The sequence below is a fragment of the Nyctereutes procyonoides genome, unplaced genomic scaffold (assembly GCF_905146905.1).
Source record: "Nyctereutes procyonoides isolate TBG_1078 unplaced genomic scaffold, NYPRO_anot_genome, whole genome shotgun sequence".
Lineage (NCBI taxonomy): Eukaryota > Metazoa > Chordata > Mammalia > Carnivora > Canidae > Nyctereutes > Nyctereutes procyonoides.
The window spans coordinates 33,396,380-33,408,690 of NW_026575131.1; the positions used below are offsets into that span (position 1 = coordinate 33,396,380).

A 12,311-nucleotide genomic window follows, 5' to 3' on the forward strand; every position below is an offset into this window, starting at 1 on the left:
TTGCTTCTTTACATTTCATGGTGCCTTAAGAGAAAGGCAAGCCAGTTACTAATTTCAAAATCAGATTTATGTTCTCCAATTTTAAAAACATAACACTTGGAACAATTTTCACTTAAACTCCACAATCTAAAGGACCTATTTATAGCTTTAGTTCTTGGGTTAATAATTCTTTAAATGATGTGCAATTCTGAATTTAGCCCAAGGCTTAATGAGAAAAGCAGGGATTGTGGGGAGAGGGGCAAGGAATCCCAAGTGTCCACTAGAGCCAGGTATTTGCATTGTCTTCTGTTTTAAATGATCTGTGAATTGACTCTGTTTTGGAGATGTGAAACAGTATATGGAGAAAAGCTTTTCCTGATACTGAGAGATCAGTTAGGAGTCCTCATGGGGTGTTGGGTCATCCTTTCTATGTCACCTCCTTTCCAGGCTCAGGGTGGAAATAAACAAAAGGAAGTCTGACTGTAAGCCAATAGCTTGGATTCCAATTTCAGAGTTTTGGAGCTGGGAGAAAGTTTGGATCATCTAGCATGTTTCCCCGCTCTGGTGTCAGCCAGGGCTGAGCCTGAATTATTTCAGACATATGGCTATGGATGGGATTCTGGATTTTCAGTGAGGGAAATTCAGTAACCTACCCTGCTGATCAGATAGTTCTTTGTACGTCTTACAGAAATTCAAACCAGCTTTCTTTTGTTCTGCATGTAGTGGAAAAAGAACAGCTGGTTACCTTCCGTGTATTTGGAAACCACAGTGAAGTCATCCCCCTGGTAAATAATCCCACCTACTTAAACCATTCTTCATAGCTCTTGTTTTGCAAGGGCTTGATAATTTTCACTGCTCTTCTGTGTCTCAGCTTCATGCTCCATTTGGTTGTGCAAACAGAACATGGTGCCTTATTCACATTGGTGCCTTGTGGAGGCCAAGCTCTGGATGGGGATTATAGGGAAATCCTCATGTGCCCGGCTTCTCTTACTATTTAAAACTATAATGGCACTTTTAAGAAGTGGTATATTGCCTATATTAATTCTGAGGATTACTTGGTTGCCACATCCATCCCCCTGCCCAGCAATAGCCTGTTATGTTTTTCCCCGCTCCTGTGATCAGATACTTGGTGCTTATTCCTGAGCTTCTTCAAGATACTCTTCAAGACTAGCTCTTACCATCTGAATGGCAGCTACCCCTCCCTCACAATTTTGGATTCTATTTTTACGTATCTCTAAACATCACCTTTAATTCATGACTCACAATATTATGAAATGGTTTGGACTTCAGTTTAGCCCCTGGTGAGATACAGAGCAGTTGCTAAGAACTGATTTGCAAAGAGAGTGAGGGAGGACCTCCTGGGGAATTTTGGCCAATTGTCTTCCCTCCTGTTCTTTGGTTTCTCCCTGAAATTCATCTGGGACCACAGACTCTTCAAGAGCTTTCCTGTGTTCTGAAGTCATGATTCCAACTCTGGCTAGAGTCATGGCTCTGAATGGACTCAACACTGTGTTTTCCCCAGTCAGAAGCCTGACAAGAGCAAACCAATTAACGATCGTGTCTGATGTTTATGTCAAGTAAAATTTCAGTCGAGAAGATTCAAAGAACCATACTCCTGTTTGTACACGATGTAGACAAAGTTGCCTGCTCCATCCATTAGATGAAAAAACTACCATCGGGTCACACTCATGTGTAACTGTTATTTAAAAGTTTCATTTTTTTCCTCAAGAAAAAACATGGTGAGTCTGGACAGAGCAAAAACTTTTGTAAAAACCACATGTGTTCATTTAGAGATTAGGTAACTTCTATTTTCACTTTTTTTTTTTTTTTTTACTACAGAAGCTCCCTGTACTACGTTCTGGGGGAAAAGCCTGTGGAACATGAACATGGTGGTTGTTGTCATTGTCTTTGTTTCTTCTTTAAGATTGTCATTGGTGGGGTTTGGTGGAATAGTGAGCACTGACAGACTGTAGCAGTGTGCTATATTTTTACATTGAAAACAGTGTCTTATTTGATTTGTACATAACTGTAAATAGGTGGCAGTAGGTCACAGCTGAGAATTGCAAAATGTTGTTTTTGTACCTTAGAATTTCTGCACCGAATAAAATGTTTTAAGATTGCAGTGGTTCATTGTTCTACATCTTTCCTGTTTGCTGAGGAGCTGGGTTCCTAGTACAGTTTTCTGAGGGCTCTGCCTCTGAAATGGAGAGAGATTATTCAGGGTGAGGAGGAGAGGGTGGCCAGTAGGTCTTGCACATGAAATCTGCTGCCTTGACCATTTACTTTGCCTTCTGGCAGCCAGGAGTGTATTGCCTGTGTGGAGTCAAGAGCAGGGATATTCATGTCAAGGAGAAATTTGACTGTCATAACAAATAGACCTTTTCAGAAATTTGAAAAGAGGAATGCCCAGGTGGCTCAGCTGATGGAGCATCTGACTCGGTTTTGGCTCAGGTGGTGATCTTAGGGTCCTGGGATTGAGCCCCATGTTGGGCTTCCTGCTCAGCGGGGAGTCTACTTCTCCCTCTCCCTCTGCCCCTTCTCCTGCTCGCTCTCTGTCAAGTAAATAAAATCTTTAAAAAAATTTTGAAAAGAGGCACTGAAATGTGGGAGCCACGAATGTCCGGCTATCCAGTTAGAAGAGTCCTTTCATGCTGTTGCACATTCTCTCACCTTCTGTGTGCTAGTGCTCTGTGAGTTAACTTCTTTGGTGCCCATCAACATGGGAGTCTGTTTTTGCTCTGCTTCTGCTGCTGTGACCCTGTGGCTGCACTTCTGGGCCTCAGTTTCTCACCTCTAGAATTGGCCAAAGGTCCTCCCTCGCAGGGTGGTGAATGGGAAGTGCCTAATGGCACATAGTTAGTGCTCCAAAAATGACAGGGATCCAGGAGAGGACAATGAGTTAGTAAGAAAGAGCAAGGACACAGAACACAAACCTCCTGGCCATTGCCTGGAAAAACTATAGTGGAAGTGAAGTGTTCAAAGCATTGGGTTTTCCTCGTTTGCTTCCCTGCCTATAACATTGGTGGGTGGCAGGAAGGAAGTGAGGACAGACCATCATGGAATATTAGTTCATGCTATGTGTGCTTTTTGTGGCTCTTCTCACCACAACCCAGCATACTAAACACAACAAACAACATACATCTTATTTTTGAGATTGTGAGGCCTGGAAATCAGGTAGTTTTGCCAAGAGTGCAACCAAGGAATCGGCAGCACAGAGATTCAGATATTTGATTGAAGCATCTTCACTCCTAGCCAACAGGCTCCCCTATCTTTCAATATAGTTTATAGGGTCAAGAAAGGACCTGGAGTAGCAAGTTATGGTGGCTTGGTTCCCTTATCAATCCAAATACTGAGAGTAAATTTGTTAGCAGGTTAAGCAAATGGATCTAAAGGGACTTGATTAGAAGAACCTTATTAGGCAGATGCTGCAGTAAGTGAATTCTAATTAGTGGGGGGGGGGGAATTCCTCTGAACAGAGAGAAACCCTAATTTTTACCACAGCCATAGATAACAATCTGTTTTTACAGCGGCTTCAGGGTTTCTTTTCTTTTCTTTTTTTTTTTTTTTTCTTAGGTTTTGGTTGTTTTTTGGTGGTTGTGTGTGTGTGTGTGTGTGTGTATTTTTTTAAAAGTAATCTCTACACCCAACATGGGGCTCAAATTCATGGCCCCAAGATCAAGAGTTGAATGCTCTACCAACTGAGCCAGGTGCTCCTGTTCAGGGTTCTTGTAATTGCCAACATCTGTGGGGCCTTTGCACTGGTTTTACTTTTAGAAATGCAAACTTTAAAGGTAGCAAAGACAAGCTTCTCTTGCAGGCTTTAATTAGAAGAATTCATTTGGTTTAGTTGAGTAAGAAACTACTGGCAATAAGCTAAGCCAATGGAGGAGGGAGACATAAAAATGTATCTTTGCTGTCCTGGGCATAAGTGGGTCTTCAATAAATGTCTGTTTCCCACCCCTACCCCCAGCATACCCTGTCCTCCCCTGTCCACAGGAACAAAACCAGAAGTGGTCCAAGAGGTAGAGGATGCAGGGAAGAAGGGAAGGACACAAACGTGAGGTAAGACCTTTTGCAATGAAACAATTCAAATAGGATCTTTAGGATTAAGGGAAAGTAATGCAAGATCAGGGAGTTTGGCTCCCTGGTCTCTTTCTGCTGGTGGGGGGCGATGTTGCATCAACTTTCACATTTATAGATGATATAACCCTCTTACAACATCTGAGAGTCTGTAGTGGGGATACAGTAATAGGTAAGATGCAAACATGATCCCTTCCCTCCTGAGTCCACCCTCTTTGTATATATGAGAGTGTAGGCAAGTCATCTAATTGCTCTGAGCCTGTTTTTCCATCTGTGAGACAGGACTAATACTCGTTGCATAGAGGTTATTGTGAGGATTAAAGGAGATGGGGGTCTATAGAGCACCGGTGGCCATGCTTGGCAAGGGCCTGGCACTTGGTAAATAGTGGCTTATTAATCATTTTGTGGAAGAGCAAGCCTTGGGTTCTGTGGGGATCAGATGGAGATGGGTAGGAGACAGTTCCTTGCTCATAGGACCTTCAGCCTAGGGACTTTGTCAGGTGCTGAGATTAAGCATCTTATCCCCTGAGAGAAGAGGATGGATCCATGCCTGGCTGTTTTGGTGTTGGTCCAGGAAGGAAGGGATGGGGGTTCAGGAGGGGGAGGTGCTCCTAGCAAAATTAAATCAAGGCAGTAATGCTGTGGTTCTTGATAATTGAACATGTGTAGCCTGTGCCAGCTGACCGTGAACTCTGAGATCTGCTCATGTTCCATTCAACAGGCTCCTCTTTCCCTGGTCATCTGTCAACCCCAATAGAGACACATTTTTCTGGACTTGCTGCTTTAAGAATGCCGTGCCAGGCAGATGGACACACCCTGTTCGAGATGTGAACAAAAGCTGAGATTGTTTCTCTAAACCATCAATGAAAGGTTAGGGGAATTCTCTGCTTTTTAGCAGTTGAAGGGGATGAAGACAGTAGTCCTCCAGGATGGTTGGTCCTGCCTGGTGATTCCCCCTCTGGGTCAGAGACATCCCAGGTGGTGGGCAGTTGTCAGCTTTCTGACAAACCACTGAGGCTTCCCACCAGTCTGGGCAAGGCCAGGCCACGGAGAACTTGCAGCGGAGAAAGATTGCAAACAGGCAGGTCCTGTCTTTGGTTTGTGAACCTGAAGTCAGATATATTGAATGACCCTGCACCTGTGTGTATAATTGTGCATTCTTATTGGCAAGAGTATTTTTCTTTAATCATTGTGATTAAAATGGGGCTTTGGTCTCAGGCACCCTGAACTTAGATTTGTGTGACCCTGGCAGGTGACTTGACTTGATTAGGATTTAGTTCCTGCATCTGGAAAAGAGATCATTGGTCAATACCTCACAGGGCTTATGTGAGGCTTGAATGTGAGGCCAGGTGGAGTTTGGGTACAGAGCCTCGTGTGCGGTAAGCCCCTCTGCCTGTGGGGATGTGGTCACCTGGGGCAGGTTAAGGGATGTGTGGCTATGAAAAGGTATCCCCTAAATGTCTCCCTCAGTCCTGGCTGGGGTGGTTGATTGGCTAGATCACTAATGTGAATTCCTATCTCTTGGAGGTCTTAATTCAGAAGGGCAGCTGGCAATGGCCTCACAAGAGACAGCTACTTGATTAGATGTCACTCCCTGCTTGAAACTGCCAATGGTCCTGGAAGTAAACCCTGATGTTCTGACCTGGCCCCATGCTTATCTCTTCTGTGTGTCCCTTTTTTTCTCTATGGCCATACCAGAATTTTTTGAGATTCCTCAGTTATGTGTTCCTGCCTTGGGGCCTTTGCATATGCTGTTTCTTCTGCCTGAAAACACCCTCTCTCTGTCTCCACCCGTCCTTTGCTGTCAAAACTTCCTTGACCACTGTCTACTCTGGTCTAGGTCCTGACACCTGCCTTTGGCAGCACTTAACTCAGCTTGTGTGATTATGTGATGGGCCCTCCTGCCCACAAGAATGGCTGCTCCTTGAGGGGGCGCTGTGTCATTTACAGAGACCTCTCTTCTGGGCTGGGCTCAGATTCTACTTCTTGAACCTGGCTTGGGACCCCAGCCCTACTACTCAGCAGTCACCGGGGCAAGGCATCTCATCTTCCTGGTCTTCAATTTCCTCATCTGTTGGGTGGGGGTAAAAATGCATCTATCTTATGGAGTTATCATGAGGATAAAGCAGGTGGATGGCATAGCCTAGTGCCTGGCACATGGCAGGTGCTCAGAACCATTAATATTTGTCTCTGATGTCATCAGGAGTAAGTAAGCCCACTTCCCAATAGTAAATTCCAAAAGGTTTCAGGGAGTAGCAAACTTCGTCTATTCCTTATTTTGCAAATTGAGATTAAGTCCCTAGTCACTTACCATGTTCCTAGAGGCGGAAGCCCTTTGAATGGCTTTCATTATCTCAGGTTTTCATCCCCCCCATGGGTACTAGAATCCTGTAGACATGGGGTTGGTGAGTGACATGGCATATATTAGAATCTGTGGGTTGGGTGCCTGCTACTGTGCCAAGCACCATGCTGCTGCTGGATCACATCGCATCGTCCTACTGGGTCTTTGGAGCTTAGGTGACATCCTACATCAGGGCAGGGCCCCATTTAGATTTGAACTTAGGCATTTCCTACTCCAAAGCCCCCCTCTGTCTTTGCATTCCACTGCTCATGCTTGCTTCTTAAGTTTTCCTCTAACCCAGATTATGAAAACAGAAAGGGTCTGTTTTCAAAGACACCTTTTGCTAGTCACTTGAAGAGCATTGCTTAGGTTCAAACAGTAAGACCAGCACCTTAATCCTACAGGCATCCCCAATCCCCTGGGTGAGGGCTGTGCCAGGTTAGTGTTGCTTGTTGCCTGGATGCTCCACCCCCTCCCTCTCACCAAAAGGGAGGAGGCATCTGTATGCCTGTAAGGTGCTGCTGGCAGAAGAGTTGAACACCTTTCCCCATAACCCCTGTTCCAGGTTTATCTTTAGGAAATAACCAGAAATGTGTGCCAAAGTTTATTGTGTGCAGGTTTTCATTGCCAAGCATTATTTGTCCTGGATACTGAGAAATGAGGAGTCAGACTGATTGTAAGAAGGCGCCTTCATACAAGTGGCCCTTAAAAGTTGTGTTGCAGATTATTTTATGACAAAGGGAAAAAGACGGTAGGTTAGGGGAAAAAGAAAGGACACCAAACAACAGTGGTTATTGCTAGGTGGTATGCTTGTGAATGAGTGTTATGCTCTTTTTAAGCCTGTCAGTATTTTCTACAGTTTTAAAAATATTTATTTATTTTTAGTAATCTCTATGCCCAGTGTGGGACTCAAATTCACTACCCTGAGATCAGAGTCACTTGCTCTGCTGAGTCAGCCGGCGCCCCTCTACATCGTTTGGTGGGCGAGCGCTATTCTATCGTCAGAGTGTTTTAAATGTATGATCATGCCTGACAGTGCTGATGATACTGGGTAGGCACTAGGAGGTGTCTCATCCTTGCCCTTGTCTCCGTGGTGCCTTCACACGAGGTCCTTTCCCCAGCTGTGCTGCCCAGTGCCTGGCCTGGGCCCCCCACTTTCCTGCCGGTACTCAGTTGCCTATCCTCAGCCATCCCACATCATTTGCTCTTCCAGCGAGCAGGTGGGGACCTCTTGCGGACACCCTGCATTCCCAGTTACTGATTAGTGAGGTGACTGCTCTGGCCCCATTCCAGCCTGTCTCACAGAGTTAGAGGAGATGAGGCCGAACTCAAGAACAGGCCCTCCTGAATTATTTCAAGGAGAAAAACTGGCTCATCATCAATATCTTCTGGCCCCTCTGCCAGTTTCCAAACTTCGTCGATAGAAACCCACGTTTCTTGCCATTTCCTTCCCCACTCTGCTGCCACACCAAAGGGCTCCCATTGGGTATATCTGTTCCCCCTCCAAAGACTCCTATAGTGAGGCCAAGAGCCAAGCTCCCTCCTTCCCCAGCTCCTTCCACAGGGCCAAGCATGGCTTGGGTGGGAGGGGATGGCTGGTGCATATAAACCCTTGTGGGATTAAACTGATTTGTTTTAGTCTTCCTATCCCACTTGCAGATCTGTTCTGATTTCTGCAAACCCTGAATTATAAAACAGGAAGTCAAAAAGTTTACCTTTAGTAATAAGAATAATGCACATTGTCTTTACTGTGTATAAGAGACTTTCCTACCTCAGTCATAGCAGCGGTGGGATCCCATCACCTCTGCCCGAACCTTTCAAAGGTCAAGGTCTTGTCTTACCCTGGCCATCAAGGCCTTCCTAGCTGTGTTCTTCTGGAAATGTTCCTCTCCACAGACTCCCAGAACGTGTGCCCTGTGCTCTCCCACTTCTAGGCTTCTGTATTTCCTGTTCTCTCCCACTGCCTTCCTGGTTACCCCACCTTGTCAGGGCTCAGCAGAGGCCCACTTCCCACCGGAAGTCTTTCTAGGCCTGAAGTGGGGCCAGTGCTTCCCCAGCTGTGTCTCTCTCTACTCCCTAACTGCCCGGTGAGGGGTCTGAGCTGTGAGCTCCATGGGGTCAGGGTCAGTGTGTCTTACCGAGATTCACTACTGTTCCCCAGAGCCCAGCACAGTGTGTGGCATGTAGCAGATGCTCAAATCATTATTAAATGGAATCTGATGGAAATAAAACTTTTATCTTGACAAGGCTGCCTGGGTAGAACACCAGGTATTGACTTTGGGTCTGAAGCTCCCGCTAAGCTCTGGGGCAGTGGGGGAATGGAAGTCCTTTATTATTCCTTAATAAATATAGCTGGTAGTAATAGGGATCTTTTATAGTGTGGAGGAGGTAAGGGTAAGGGAGAGAACAACAAAAGAGGTTTTGGGGAAAAGGCTGAGGACTAGGGGTCTGGATATATAGGTTTTGCTATCGGAAATGGAGTACTGCCGAGGGCATGTGTTCCTTGAACAAGAAATGGGTGGGTCACGAGGCACTAGGTTTGGGGTCAAGGAGTCCCCTTCAAGTTGTAGTGGAATGAAGTTGCAGCTGTTGAAATGAAAGCTGGTTTGCTGAAGATGCTTAGTTTCTGGCCGAAAAGTCAGGATGCAGGCCAAGAAGAGGCCTCCCAGAACCAGGAGGTCTGTGCCTGGAACAAGACACAGGCATTCCAAGGAAGAGTCTCAGCCACGTCAGATCAGTCCTGAACACCTCCTGCTGGTCATGGGAGCCTAGGCTGGGAGGTCTGCCTCTCAGAGGCTGCTGTCAGGACAGGTGCCTTCCAAGGAGGCCTGAGCAGCCCCCTCTTGCTGTGAATGAGGGGGTGGTTAGAGACTGAGGAGTTCTACTCACAGGCTGCTCTTGCCACTTGCTGGAGGGTCAGCCTGGCAGGAGCCTTGATTCTTGGGCTGTTCCTCTTTCCTCTGACCTTGGGGCTGGCTTCACTCTTCCAGGCTTCAGTTTCTTCATCTGGGAAGCAGGCCCGCACAATTCCTACACCTCACAAGGCTGTTAAATATAATGTTAAAATAGATCCACCCAGGGGCACCTGGGTGGCTCATTCAGTTAAGCATCTGCCTCTTGACTCAGATTACAACCTCAGGGTCCTGGGATGGAACCTGGGGTTGGGCTCCCTGCTCAGCAGGAAATCTGCTTCTCCCCCACTCTAAAATAAATAAATAAAACCTTTAAATGAATGAATGAATGAATGAATAAATAAATAATAATAAAACGCACACCACTGAAAGCAACCGCTGGTGAATTTCGGATTTTTACCGTCACGGTTTGTATTTTCATAAGAGCCATACAGTGTAGGGCATTCTTTATTTCTGATTGTATGGGGTCCCGAGGACCAGAGGCGTTTATCTGTTGAATAAATGAACATAGGAAATAGTTGTATTCGGATCCCCAAATTTATTGGGGAAATAATTGGATCCCCAATTTATTTCCGCACGATGACCTAGGCCACTGGAGGTGGCTCTGCGTAGGTTCACAAACCTGTGATTCTCTCTCTCTCTCTCTCTCTTTTTTAAAAGATTTTATTTATTTATTCATGAGAGAGAGAGAGAGCGCAGAGACTCAGGCAGAGGGAGAAGCAGGCTCCATGCAGGGAGCCCGACGCGGGACTCGATCCCGGGACTCCAGGACCACACCCTGGGCCAATGTCAGGCGCTAAATCGCGGAGCCACCCAGGGACCCCCCGAACCTGAGATTCTTTTTTTTTTTTTTTTTTTAATTTTTTTTTTTCAAACCTGAGATTCTTGAGGACTTTCTGGGAGCGCGGGGACTGGCGCAGCTTGCGTCTCGTCCTCCCTTTCACCCCCACAGTCCGGGCGGGACCCGACGCGCTGCAGGTCAGCTTAGGGCGGGGTGGGGGTGGGGGTGGGGGCCCCACGCCCAGGCTCCAGCCATCCCGGGCCAGGGCAGCCCCCGCGTGGCCAGGCCCTTCCTGCTCCGCTCCTCGTCCCGCGAGCCCACCCCGTGGTGGTGGGGGGGGCGGGGCGCGCAGGGGCCGGGCTGCACACCCCTCCCCCCGACCCGGTACACTCCCCCTCCAGAGTCGGGATGGGGTAGCGGGGGTGCCCCGGCCCGGGTCCTCTCCCGCGTCCTCCCAGGGAGCCCGGCGGGGGCGCGGAGGGGAGCGCCCAGCAGCAGCGGCCGCCTCCCGCCCACGTGGCCGCCCGGCCTCCCCGCCCCCGGCCCCGGCCCCGCCCCGCCCGGGGAGCCGCCCCCGCAGCCGCCGCGGCCGCCGCAGCCGTGCGCCCTCCAGCCCCGCGGGCCGAGCCGCGCTGGCCGAGGTGAGTGAGGGGGGCGGCCGGGGACCCCGCCCCTCCAGCGGACCCTGCCCAGCTCGCTGCGCGCCGGCCGGCCGGCTTGGGGCCGCTCTCGGGGGGCTGGCTTCCCCCCGGCCCCAGCCCCCAGCCCGGAGACCCCCGCCCCCGCCTCCGGGTCGCCGTGGCCGGTCCCGGTGCCCGCAGCGGGCTCTGCTGCGCCCCCGGGCCGGGCGCCCCGAGCGCACTTGGCCCCGCGCGGCGCAGGTGGGCGGTGCCGCCGCCGCCCCGAACCCGAACCCCCGCTCGCGCCGGAGCCCCTGACTTTGCTCCCGGGAGCTCTTAAGCGAAAGTTCTCGGAGCCACTTCCGGGGAGGGAGGCGCCACCTGTCCTCTCCCTCCGAGGCATCCCCAGCCTTGCGGGGCGCCCACAGGTCAGCGTCGGGCGCTGCTCGCCGTGGCTCGCGGAGCTGCGGGTCACCCCGCTTCGGGGAGCCGGGCTCGGGGCGCGTTCCGGGCCCGCCCGGGGCCCTCGTGCTGGCGGCCGCATCTTTTAAATTACGCGGCCAGAGGGATCCTGAGAGAGAGGCGCGGGAGGCGGACCCCAGGGGTTTAGGGTGAATCTCGGGGCCTCCTAGCCAGGAGACCGGGGAGCATTTTCTGAATGTGGAATTTGGGCCGAGCCGGGTGGAAACGGGCTGCTTTGGGCTCTGCCGTAGCGAAGAGCTGTGCTTGCACTGGCAGCTTCATCCTGGACTTGGACGTCGCTGAGACAGAGCGACTTGTTCCTAGAGGAGCCTTTCTCCGTTTAATGCTGGAACCAGGCTTGCTTCCAGCACGGGCAGAGATGTGAGAGCTGCCAAATAGTAGTTGTCCTGGATGCACCACCGGCAGAAACTTATTTTAAAGCATTTCGTGTGCAACACGGGGTATATGTGCCTTCTTTCTCGGTTGGGGTGTGGAAGAGGAGGGCTTTTCTATAAAATTTGTCTTAGCTGTATGGTCTCAGGCAAGTTACTTCACCCACCTATGCCTCAGTTTTCTCATTTGTAAGATGGGGGGTGATAAAAGTACAAATCCTAAAGGGTTGTGTAAGGTTAAAGTTCTAAAAATTGTGCCTGATATAAGGTAAGTTCTACTTATGTTAGTTGTTCTTGCTATTATTACGGCTGTCATCTGTCTAACACGGCATCCATGTGCCCAGCTCCCCAGTGAGGGGAGTGGGCAGGCTCTTGCTCCATCTTTTGCTAAGAACAGGAGTTATTCACACAGTGGTGTCCCCTTCAGCGCTGGAACACTTGGGCTTTGCAGTTATGTTTCCTATAGTTGAGCAGCCTTTTGCAAAACATGTCTCAGAATGTCAGATTAGAGATGACCTTTGTCAAGGACACTGCTGGGAAATGGGGTCTCTAACCTTCCCTGGAAGCTCTAGGGTGGGACTGGATATTTGCCTCTCTGAGGGGGGAATGGATGAGGTTCCACTTGAATTCCTTCAGATCTTGGGCTCCACCCCCACCCCAATAGGCTGACATCATCTAATCTCTGTGAGTGTGGGAGTGTAGTGAGGGGCCAAGGACCTAATCTTGTCTGTTCTCCATTCACTA

The 12,311-nt window shown here is 49.2% G+C and overlaps 1 protein-coding gene across 2 annotated transcripts in view; it reads left to right on the forward strand.

Annotated features, from left to right (window-relative positions):
• The first annotated feature begins 3,978 nt into the window (after positions 1 to 3,978).
• ARHGEF3 (Rho guanine nucleotide exchange factor 3) overlaps positions 3,979 to 12,311 on the forward strand; it is a 309,811-nt gene continuing 301,478 nt past the window's right edge. The window contains exon 1 of one of the 2 annotated variants that reach the window (XM_055343738.1): positions 3,979 to 4,041. The gene's annotated coding sequence lies outside the window, so the exon portion shown is untranslated. Of the gene's footprint in view, positions 4,042 to 10,675; positions 10,735 to 12,311 lie in introns of those variants that run through there. The other variant, XM_055343737.1, reaches the window with a different exon arrangement.